Here is a 12291-nt window from a genome sequence, read left to right as displayed (position 1 = left end):
GCCATCTCTGTCCCTTTTAAATGTCATTTTTGACAGTCTTACCCCAATTTTATCTTTCTATGTACTGTTGCCTGTTGTATTTGATTTCTTTTTTTTTTTTTTTCCCCTTCAGGTAGGCTAGTGCCACATCTGTGGGGCTCAGAGGCCCTTTACAGAGTGTTCTATGTTGGAGGATCCTCTTGACATCTGGTCTGCAGGTTGGCTGCCATCAGTTGCTCATGGAAGGCCTGATATAAAAGCTGTGGCCCTAACACGTTGCCCTGATTCTCTTTTTAATAACCAGCTCTTCTGCACCAGGTGTCCAGGGTCCATCACCTCAGCAAGCAGCTCTATACAAGGGCTTTTCCTGCCACAGCCCTTCACCACCACACAATGGGACTACACAACGACCTCACTGGTCATACTGCAGCAAGACAATACAAATCAGAGGAAGGTTTCAAAAAGAAGTGAAGCTCTGGGCAAGAGGTGAATGTATAGACATGTGAGGCAGTATCCCAGTGCTTGCTGTGGGACCAATCATCTGTTCTGTCTGGGCCTAAGGACTTCAAACTGGTGCTGACAGTGGTCTTCAGCCCAGCAATAGGCATGGAACAGGGTCCAGCTGCCGTGGGCTGCAGCTGTTGTGTAGCTGGGTCATAATGGTTTCTGGCTACTGTCATTGTCTAGCTTTGGGATGATCAAGAAAAATATTTAATTCCAGATTGCTATTCTTATGCTCTGTATTGTGCACTTCTCTACAGACATCAAGAGTTCATTTCATTTCCCCTGCATTAATATAAAAGGTCTTAATGTAAAATTTATTGCAAGAAGAGCTATACCAGGCTTTAATTTTTTAATTTTGGTTTGCAATCCATACAGGAAGCTTAGCATGGTCATAATGTATTTAATTTCAAAATCATTGTCAGAAAAACAAAGCCAAAAATCCCATTAATTTTGAAAAGTGAACTACATCAGAATGAAGAAACTCCTTAAAGAAAAAAACTGCAAAGGACAGCCAAAAGGGGAAAACATGAAACATGAATTAACGAAAAACTTGCAAAAGGCAGAAAGAGAATTTTTTTTTTTCCACCCAAACACACAAAGCCCAAGAAGTTTGCAAGAAGGAAACAAGAGTTTGTAGAGACAGATAATCAAGGTATGCAAAAAAGATTTAGGGAAGGTGAAGCAGTAGGGGAAACTACAAGCATTTTTCTGTACCGGTGTTTACTGTGGAGAAACTTGAGTCCATTTCCCAAGGGGTTCTGACATCTGTTTCAACAAAATAATTCATAGAAAGAAAATAAAAGTTACAAAATCAAGATTAAAAAATAACTTATCATTTATGAAATCAAGAACTTTAGAGTAGCTTAGGTATGAGGAAGCCCAATAATTTGCTATAGCATGTACATCTTTTGCTTTAAACTGTTACTTCAGGAATGGAAGGGGCATATGCGATGCTGATTAAAAAAAATAATAATAAAAAAATTCAAGGAGGATCAAGGAAAGTACCTGTTCCCATGTGAACTGGGCAAATACGAACAGAATAGAACGTAGTTAGCAGACATGTAAATATATGTTTTATAAGGGAAAGCAATGTGGTTTTTGTAAGGAGAAGTCACACACACAAAATTGAGAATGGATGAAGTCTGAGCAATCAGATAGACAAGAGTAACCTCGCTGCCAAAGCAGTTCCAAAAGGCTTTCTACAATGTTCCTTATTAAGGACCTATAAAACAGATGATAGTGCCACTGAGTAAGAGAGAAGGTCTTTAAATGGATGAATAATTGCTCAAAACAGAAAGAAAAAATGTAAGCTCATAGAGGTTTTTTTTTTTTTTTCTTTTCTCAGTTGAGGGAGACTACTTGCAGAGACCTACAAAAGTGTGTGCTAAACCTGTCCTCCTCAACATAGTAAAAAATGAGGTGGAAAGGTGGGTGAAGACAACAACATTTTTTGGTATTATAAGGTTATTCAAGACAGGAAAGACGAGGACCAACTGGGAAGAGTTGCAGAACATAATATTTGGTAATAAAAAAGCAAGTGAAAAGAAATGTAAATAAATGTGATGTCTGGGGGGAAAAAATAACCTCAATGTTAATTATATATAAATCCTACCTTAACATACACAGCCTGTCACCCAGGAATGAGGTCTTCAAATTATATATAGTGGATAACTGTAGAGAAATAGCTCCGTGAAAATGTCAACTCAAAATGGAAAATATCATTACACCTCTCTGTAATTTCACAGTGTGCCCACATCTTGAACACTGTAAATACTTCTGGTCACTTCACCCTCACTCTCTCCCCTAGTCGAAAAGATACAGAGAAGGTCACAAGAGTGATCAAAAGTATGAAATAGTTTCAATACAATGTTTAATTAAAAATCTTAAGAATCTTAAGACTAGAAAAAAAGACAAAGGAAGAGGGATGTAACAGCAGTTCATAAAATTATCGAGCTTATGGAGGAGTTAAACAGGGACTGACTGTGCACTGTCTTTTCTAGACAGAGCAAGCAGCTATCAGATGAAATTAGAATGTGGCAATTTCAAAACAAAATAGAAATAAGTTTTCATGCAATTAAGTTACTACAGAACATTTGTGGAGCTAAAAGTTGATTCTTGAAAAAGAATTGGAAGGAAAAAGCCATGAACTATTCAAAAAGGATGTTGAATAGGAATAATTATCTAGTTCAGTTAGTTCTGAGCTGCAAGTTTTTCTGGCCTGGCAGAATAGACTCAGGAAATAATTTTTATTTTTATTTTTTGCGTAGGCATCTGCTGCTGGCTAATGTGAGAGACAGGATAACAGGCTAGTTTGAACTTCATCTTACCTGTTACAGAGATGAGTGGTCTATTTTATTCTCTACTTACATTTGTCTTCTATTAAGCAAACATTCTTATATATAATTCAATGATATGACATTCTAATATCCCTATAAACAGAATTAACAACTGTTTAATTATGCCTCATGTAGTACTGAATATAATTTTCTTTGTAGTCAAGTTTATTTAAGTTATTAAGACATGCAAATGTACCTCGATTTTCACGATACTGATGGAGCTACTGTACCCAAATAATAGCAACATTTTGTTTTTTGAGTGGTGTGTTGTAAAAGTATTATATTGTTATTAATAATTAGCTTTTGCTGTGCTAAGCTATAGCTTAAGACTGTTCAGGTTTGAGGAGGCGGGACATTTCGAAGCCTTTCTTTGTTTTAAGGATTGCACCAGCCCCACTAGTAAAAATTCAGTAATCAAGTGGAACATGATATATGGGTTATATCCGTGTAGCCAAGCTGATCACCCTGTTTTGCTTGAGGCTCAAAGTTGTCTGATTATCCACTTTGCACATAGGGTAAGCTCCAACCTCAGCTGAAAGTACTTTTGGCAGAGAAGCCTAGGCATGAATGAGAGAAGTTTATGCAAGGCTTAGCACCTGACCTGCAGTAAGGACATGGAAGCAGTCTGCACCAGCTTTGCTGAGGGCCACAGAGCACTTTCCACTGTGGATTTGAAAGACGAGCCAGTCCCTGAGACCCCTTCTTTTCTACCCTGATATCTCCTCTGAGTGTCAGAGCAAGGAGTTTAAAGTCAACAGAGACAACCAGGCAGGCACTTTCTTCCGGATGGTTTGCCAAGAGCACTGTAACTGCCCTTTGCGCTTCCAGCACCAAGATCTGTTTTCCAGCACATATCATATTTCACATGACACATGAATTAATCTTCACCGTGTTCCTATGAAGTAGGTAAACACTGTCCTTAAATAAATAATAATAATAATAAAGACAACACCCAGCTTATGAGAAGCCAGAAGGCAGGCAATGGCAGGAAGGCTTTTGAAAGCAGGCTGCAGCTGGGGTCAGAATTCAGGAATTCTTTTCATTCCTGGTATTGCATTGAGGTCATCTCATTCTTTGATGTAGCCTAGAAAATGAAATGAGCTATTAAAATCTGGATATGTTTCCACATTAAATTAGAAACATTTACAAGTCCAGCATTGCACATAAAACTTAGCATTTCTCATGATAAAACACTAACTAGATTTTGTTTCTAGTATATTCTGGATTGCATGACTTGTGGTCTCCCTTTCTCTGTTTGTCTTGCACTTTACTTCGTTACATAATTGTTACATCTACTTAAAGGTCAGCCAAAGTAAAATTATATTTTGTTGGAGGTGAGATGTAAACAAATGTTTGATCTTGCCCTGCCATTTTTCACAGGCCTTCTGAAGAGCTGGGTTACGATGTGCCAGTATTCATAAAAGGAGATTATATTTTTGAATCTGTATTGTATTATTCATAAATATTTCAATGTACCTGCAAACCAAGGTTAATAGCTATCGTGTCTCAGGAAACTAAAAAAGCAGCTCTTGTGCACTCACTGAGATCTGTACAATAAAACCATACTTCTGTGCAACTGGACACATGAATATGTTCTGTATTTATTTACAATGCCCACTTTCTTCACTGCTCTCCATCCTAGCTTGAAAATAATTAAGGTAAGGTAAGCAAACAAGGAATTCTTGCAAACATTTTTTCACTAAATCTAAACTCTAAACAAATATAAATTATTGAATGCTTTGTTTTAAGAACTTAAGCATTTTTTCACTGAATTTTTACTTGAAACACATGCTGTGCATATAGATGTAGCTATTTTTTGCATTTACATAGGGCTGATATTATTAAGAATATCCACATGAGAAAAGGTTACAAGGATGATCCCTGCAAGAGGTTGAATGAGCATATATTATAATACAGAGTACTTTTTGCTGTAGCTGACTGACACATTTAGAAAAGCTGATACTTTGATGAGAAGATCAACAGCACAATATTTTCCCGGCATCTTCTCTAGAGTCTCAGTGCAAACTAACATAAGGATGCAACGTATGTGTCAAGATAAATAAACACACATTAAACCAGACGTTCATTTTCCTCAAAGTAAGCTCTGAAACCATATGCAATAAAATACTGGGAAAATATAGAAATGCCAACTTTATAGCAACAGTCACATTTCAGATAAAGAAAACCTTTTATATGAAGTTGTATCCACAGTACCTAGCGTAAAATATGAATAGTTCCAGCTATATCACTTTATAAATTGGAAGGAAGTGTTAGAAGAGAATCATTTGATTAAAAAAATCCTGCTGTTTAACAAATATATACTATTTGTAATTAAAAATGTTTATCTGTCATCTGCTACATAAGAATATTTGTGCAATATGTTTGATGATTTTCTTCAGGTGTATGATTGGAGCTTAATATAAAGTAGCCTCATATAAAATTGCATAGGATTATTGTTGAGATTGTATACGGAGGGATTAAATGACCATATTTTTAATAACTTAATTAACCTAACATAGTCTTCCTTTTTTTTTTTTTTCCAGTGTAAGGCGAACTCTAGTTAAATGTTGTATTCATTTGTCCTCTTTTCTTAAAATAGCCTGGGAGGAACTGAGCAGCATTGTACTTCCCCTCTATACATGCTGGAGGTCAGGCATTTTTGTTTCACACAAGGCACCTCTGCTTTACATCGCATCTCTCCTGTACAAGGTCCAGAAGAGGCAGCAGGCTGCTTTTGACAATGTGAACCTTGCTGTCTTCAGTGTGAAAAGGGACCTGGTTGTGGTCAGACACGGGCAGCAAGCTGGCGTTTAGAAAATAGTTCCCAACTAATGGATAAAGTATTTTTAAGCATGCTGGAATGGTTCCACAGCCAAGCTGTTATAAATGAATAGGTCTTTTGTTGGGAGCCTTGATCTCTTCCCTCCTTCCTCCCTTCCTCCCTCCCCCTCCCCTTTGTCAGGATGAGTCAATATCTTTCTAATTGGGTGTCCTTTCTGGACTTTTTTCCAGGTTTTAGGCATTAAGAAAGTTCAAATCCTTAAACACATAGCCTTGGTGCCCAGAAACCATTTTTCCTTTAACAGGTTTATTGCTTCAAGAGGTATTCATTTCAGAAGGCTCAACAGTATTGTTATGGGGTTTTTTGCTGTGCACAGAAAATGTAAAAGGCACTCAGTTGTACTTCAGTGAAACGGCATTATCATCCCAAGAATGAACAAACTGATTTGTTATGTCCTTAACAAGAAGCCAGTCAACTTCTAAATACTGTTGTCAGATTGTTCTGAAACTGTGGCCCAGAATGCTTTCACAGATAACTATTCTGCTATTGCAGTGGCAGCTTTTATTTTGTCATCACATCTTTTCTAACTCTTTGAGAAAAGTGAAAGTGGGTAAAGTGATCTCTGTCAATAATGCTGCAGGTGAGACAGACCAAAATTGAACACCAAAAGTCAGAAAAAAATGAAAATCCAACGATGGTGGCTCCTAATGGAGCCTTCTGACATCATAGAATTATGAATCATAGAATGGTTTGGGTTGGAAGGGACCTTAAAGATCACCCAGTTCCAACCCCCTGCCATGGGCTGGGACACCTTCCACCAGACCAGGTTGCTCAAAGCCCCATCCTCAAAGCTTTAAACACTTCCAGGGATGGGGCATCCACAATTTCTCTAGGCAAATCATCCTGTGGAAGATGGCTGCCAGGTATATTCGCTAATTTCCTAGATTCTGGTCTTAAGTTTTTTAACAAATAATTACTGTTTGGAATTAATTGGTACCTTCCAACCAAAGATCTGAGGTGAAAAGCATAAATACAGCCTTCGTGGGAAGTAAATCCTGCCATCCTTACTTCATAGACAACAAAAAGAAGGCGTGCAAATATTGTTTTGCTTGCCAAGACAGTGAAAGTTTGTGGTAGATTTTACAAGTTTTTTTTGAGGTTTCCTGCACTAAAAAAAAAAAAATGCACTAAAAAAAAAATGGTAGATTCAGGATAAATTGCGTTTAAAGAAACACAGCTGGGACTCAGAATTTAGGTGCACTGAGACCATATTCATTCTGAGGCTTGAGCAATTTCTATAGAAATAAATTAAATTCCTCATCACATTAGAGTGAGGTTTTATACATTTGCTTGTGAAGATCAGAATGTAATGCTTGAACTGTATAAACTACTTATGCATTGGGACGATCTCTTGAATAGATAAAGTCTGATGTCTGGGGTAAAGGAAAAGCAGCTCATTGCAAATTAGTGTAAGAACTCATTGCATGTAGCTGTGAAGGAATTATTCCACACTTTTATTACTGACTTCTACTTTTGACTGAAGTACCTGGTGTTGACTACTCTCTAAGAGAGCAGACCGCTCTAGGAGAGTCTCTGGAGTGACTCGACATGGCAATTCATTGCTCCTGCCCTCTCACTGCATGGGAAGTTACAGAACATCTGTAAGCAAAGGTAAATGAAAAGTAAATTTGTGTTCCTCTGCTTCTCTGCCTATTTCCTCTCCTTCCTGAAATTGCCTAGGGAGAAAAAAATTAAGCACCTACCAGCTATAAATAAAAGTACTCATGTATTTTACTTTGTAGTTGTAGTCCTCCTCCAGTTTTTCCCAGGATGCTGTTAAAAAAGTACCTGTTAGGTATGTTCAGCAGCTCAGATTTCCTCCCTTTTATCCATGCAGATCATTGCTAGTTGATATAAAATGAGAAAGGCAGAAAACTGAAGGCAAAAAAAATGGGCAAATGAGGTCTTCTTTTCTTTTTCTGCCTAATGGTCAGTGAGAAGTACCAATATTTCATATTTCTTTTCTGACTAGCAGTTAAGGAAATGCCATTTTATCCCTGGAAGAAATGTCACCTGCTTTCTGTGTAGTCTACTTGGACAGACCCTCCAAACCTGCCTGCCTGACTCTCCAGCATCTTCCTTCCACTTTTTTATTCATTTCCACTGGGGGTAAATGAATTTCCACCTTTTTATTCATTTCAAAGGGGGTTGAATTTTATGCTGCTTTAAACAGAGGTGTATAAGGTCAGAAGAACAGGAAAAGGAAAATCTTGAGCAGAAGTGTCACCATGAGCATACAGATTGGTACCACGGTTCTGGAAGCCATCATATTACAGTTTTAGTAGTTCAGCTGCAGAAGACGTTACTTGTTTTTTGCAAGAGTACAAGTGAAGCCTTCTTTTTTTAAAAAACAAAACAAAACAAAACAAACAACAACAAAAAAAAACCAACAACCATGAAATAACCAAACATGGCTGTTTTGTGGATAGCAGACTACTGTATAGGCTCTGTGAATGATTTTAGTCTCTTGGTATTCACTGTCTAAATAAATATGGATTGGTATCCCTGCATTGGCCTTTTACTTGTGACTCACAGCATTAACAAAATAAAAAAAATAAAAAAAATAAAAAAATCCTCTAAGCCCTCAACTCCAACTTCCTCTCCAAGCTCTTATGAAGGTTTTCCAGCAGAACCTCCCTTCTCCTAATTCCACGGTGGCCTCTTCCTATGGCGTCATTCCTTACTTCATTCATATTTTCGGACGTATAACTGAAACAGGCTCATTCCCGGGAGACCGGAGAATTGCAGCCTCTTTGGACTTGCTTCCAACATGTGCTAACAGGCCGTTTTGGCAGATGATAATTGTTACTCATTTACAGTAGCAATTTGAAAATGAATCATAAATCCTGACTCAAATCACGTATATTCTCACTTCAATCTCAGCCCTCAATTTCTACACAGGTAACTCCCTCATACAATTATTTGCCTTTAGCCCTGCTCTTAGGGAGATAATCATATTCCTTCTGAATCCTATACATACTTTACCTATACTGTGTCCTTCATGGGACACAAGTGGGGGCTTTCAACTGCAGTTGCATCACAGCATTTCAAAGTTTCATTTGCCCAGAAAAATCTGTCTTTTTAATGTTGCTTGTTGAATGTCCTTCTCTTACTGGCTGATGGGAAAAGTGGCTGGAATATTCTAGCAATAAATAGCTCCTGTGATTATCAGATGCCTTGGCTCCATTTCAGCATTTAATCATCCTCAAAAGCCATAAATTGCCTCATATACTCCTCCACTATGAACATTGTCTCTTAATCAAACTGGATTAATAAGTTTAAGAAATATTACCCATTTATAGGTGAATTTTGACGGGTCATGAGAATAATGAACCAGATGTACAGGAGACGTAAAGAGCAATATAAGTTGCAAGCCCATAACTTAGATCTTATATAACATGCACAGAGCAGAAATATATGATATTAGCAGAAAAGGCTACCAATAGGTTCATGCTCATTTACATTAGACATGATGATATATTTGTTTACATTCTGCATTAAAGTGTTTATATTATTTCTTGTCCCTAACGGTGTCAAGAACAAGTTTAGACCTGTTGATAGGGCTATTTTTCAATACTGTCTGATACTCAGTAGTACCAAGATTTTTACTTGGAAGGAATTTTGTATTCTAAATCTGAACTGAATGTTTGCTCTTGAAACCCTTCATGTATTCATTCTATAGTACTGTGAAGGAGATTGTTTAAATGGATGCTTTGTTGACTTTTTTGAAGTTTAAATTTATGTATCAATTACCATATGTATGTAATTTAATCATATTTAAAGAAAATAACCCAAATACTAGGTGCTGTAAGCATTCTTGTTGATAGCTATCCATAAAAGTCTACTCTACACACCTTACCGCTGCTCACAAACTGTATTAGAAATTAAAGTTTTGAACTGCTCACCTATCCCAAAGTACTAAAATTCAACTATGTGGGCTATCACAAAGTACAATATAAGCAAACCATGTCTGTGTGAGGCAGCACAGAGTGCATCTGTTTTTGTGTTTTGAGTCATAAAGTTGTAAAGAAATTACTTTATGGTAGGATCCTCTCAGTCCCAGTTCAAGTCCCAAATACTGTCTGTGATAATCTGAATATAATACTGACTTGGTTAGCAATTGGAAAAAAAAATATGGAGTTTGCTAGATGAATGCAGGTGTAGCCTGTGCTTTGTGAAAATAAGTGAGATATCATAAACTGAACGCGTTCAAATCTTTCCTGATTTTGCAGAGAGTAGAGCGCAGGTGATAACAGTACAACTTTTCCAATCTTAATAGAGCTATATCCCCTTTAATTGATTGAGTTATATTCCCAATCTGCCAAATTGCACATGGCATGAAGAAAGCTGATTCTCTCCCAACAGTGATATTTTATGAGATTGGCTGTGGATTTATAAACAGCCAGAGTGTTTTAAGATGAAGGCGAAGTCTGAAGACTGAAAGGAAGAGTTAAGTAGAAAGAACCTAGTCATAAATTAATGAGACTAAATATTCTTCATACATTAAAAAATAAATTGTAGTATTGATTAATGCAGTGAGCAGCCCAATTCCATCCCATTGCTACCATATTATTGTCACTTCAGCCTGAACTTGCAATTTTCACAAGTTTCAGCATTTATCTTTGGAACTGTCACCTGTCATGCTTAATGAATCTAAGTGACAATTGTATTTCTTTTAGTACATTAATATAATTAGGGTTTTTTGAAACCCACTTCAGGGTTAAAATAAATCATAGAACTTCATTAACTATTGCAAGATAAGAAATCCAGCTTTCTGCTTTTTTTTTTTCTTAAGTACTGTAGGTTTGCCTTACAGTTACTTTGTCTTCTTTAATAAATATTGATTAGGATTAAATACTTTATAATATATCTTTTTCTATTCATGTGTTCTAGGCATCCACCTTCACAAATGAGGATAAATGTATAATCTCATGGTCTACTGTAGCATATCCTTTACGCATGCACAGTGTGAGTGTAGTTAACTACAGGCGTCTAGACAGATACTTAGGCAAACATTAATGTATATGTACAGAATTCTGTTGTGTATTTCTAAAACCTTCACCTTCTTTTACCAAATTGCTGAACAATATATTTCTTGGCAAAGCACGTTAATACACTATTTTGCAGATTGCTGTAACCACGGGCCAAGATTATGGTTTTTTTTTTGCATCAGAGTGAGGCCAGAGTCACTGCACTGTTCATAAGTTCTCTCATTTATGTTGAGTAGACAAGACAAAATGTCTTCTGCTTTATTTTTAAAAGTCTGTTTTGTCACAGAAGCTGGTCAGTATTATTCACCACTTCTCATTCCATAGCTAATCTCATATAATAGAATAATTTAAAGTGTGACCAGATATTAGAAGCTGTGGTTATCATCCAAGAAGGACTTTTTTGATATTATAAAGGGAAAAAATACCTATCTTTGTGTTTCTCCTTACTCTTTCCAGCTTCAGTTTTATAAAAGGAAAATTGATGGCTGATAACTAAGATACTTCTGAAGATTTAGTTCTTCTGTACTAATTCCTCATATAAGTAGATTTAAGTACTACAGTAATGAATTGCAATAATTTGTGTATGTTCTCACAGATTATTTAAAATGTGGAGGGTATTTTATTATTACATATATATAATTCTCAGTATATTTGATTCTATTATAATAGCTGGCAGAAGGAGGTACTTATTGAACATAGGACTTGACACATTTCTGGGTTGAAGTAACTTTCTTTGCTACCTAGTTTTACTCTCATTGTAGTCAATTACTAAACAAGGGCTTTGGGAAGGAAAGCATCAGGCATTCATTTCTAACCTAGGAATATGTTTTGGAACTCCAAGCTGCGGACAACTAGGAGAGAGTTTGGTTTGAGTATTCCTTTACAGAAATTTCCAGATGCAAATTGTATTTTTCCCTTAAGAAAATGACACCTTGGTGAGGCTAGGGTGTTCTGAGAGAGCACTTCAAAACCCTCTTTCTAAATTTTGTATGCCTCTTTTTCAAAATTATCTAAAAATGGTAATATGAGGAGGCAAGACACAATTCTGCTCAGCAGCAGTTATTGTTTTGGAGTGCGTGTGCAGGGTGACCATAGGATGAGTGCTCCCGTTCACAGCCCCAGAGCAGACTGGTACTGATGTAGGGGGAAAATGGAGTGGGCTGCAAAGCTTTATATTCCCTCCTGAAGTGACAGAGAGAATAGCTGAGAAAAAAATGGCAGTAGCATTTGTGAAAAAAATATATCCCTTGAATTACTCCTTAATTATATTTACAATGTAAATTAATTAAAATTATATTAAGTATATATTTTAAAGTATATTTTTTAGCCTGCAAAATGGGTGTCAAATCTTCTTCAAGCCCACAATAAATGTGTGCTTGAAAGTTTAAATAGTCTGTGAAAATGATTGGATCAAGCTCAGTAAAGGCCTAGTAATATTGAATTTTGAAATCTGTTTTTTAATTGTTTTCTTTTTCTTATTTTACTAAAACAACAAAACTGGGCAAAAATTAGGGTACTAATCTGAGTTCCAGGACTGGAAACCAGTGGTCCTTCAGTGAATGATGCCATGTTATCATTGCTTAAATTTTACTTGGCTGTAGAGCACAGTTATCAGAACTTTACTTTTATTAACATATTT

Source organism: Anser cygnoides, chromosome 1 (genome assembly GCF_040182565.1).
Source record: "Anser cygnoides isolate HZ-2024a breed goose chromosome 1, Taihu_goose_T2T_genome, whole genome shotgun sequence".
In the NCBI taxonomy this organism is placed as follows: Eukaryota; Metazoa; Chordata; class Aves; order Anseriformes; family Anatidae; genus Anser; species Anser cygnoides.
The sequence above is the reverse complement of the archived record's forward strand: the minus strand, read 5'-3'. Positions refer to the sequence as shown.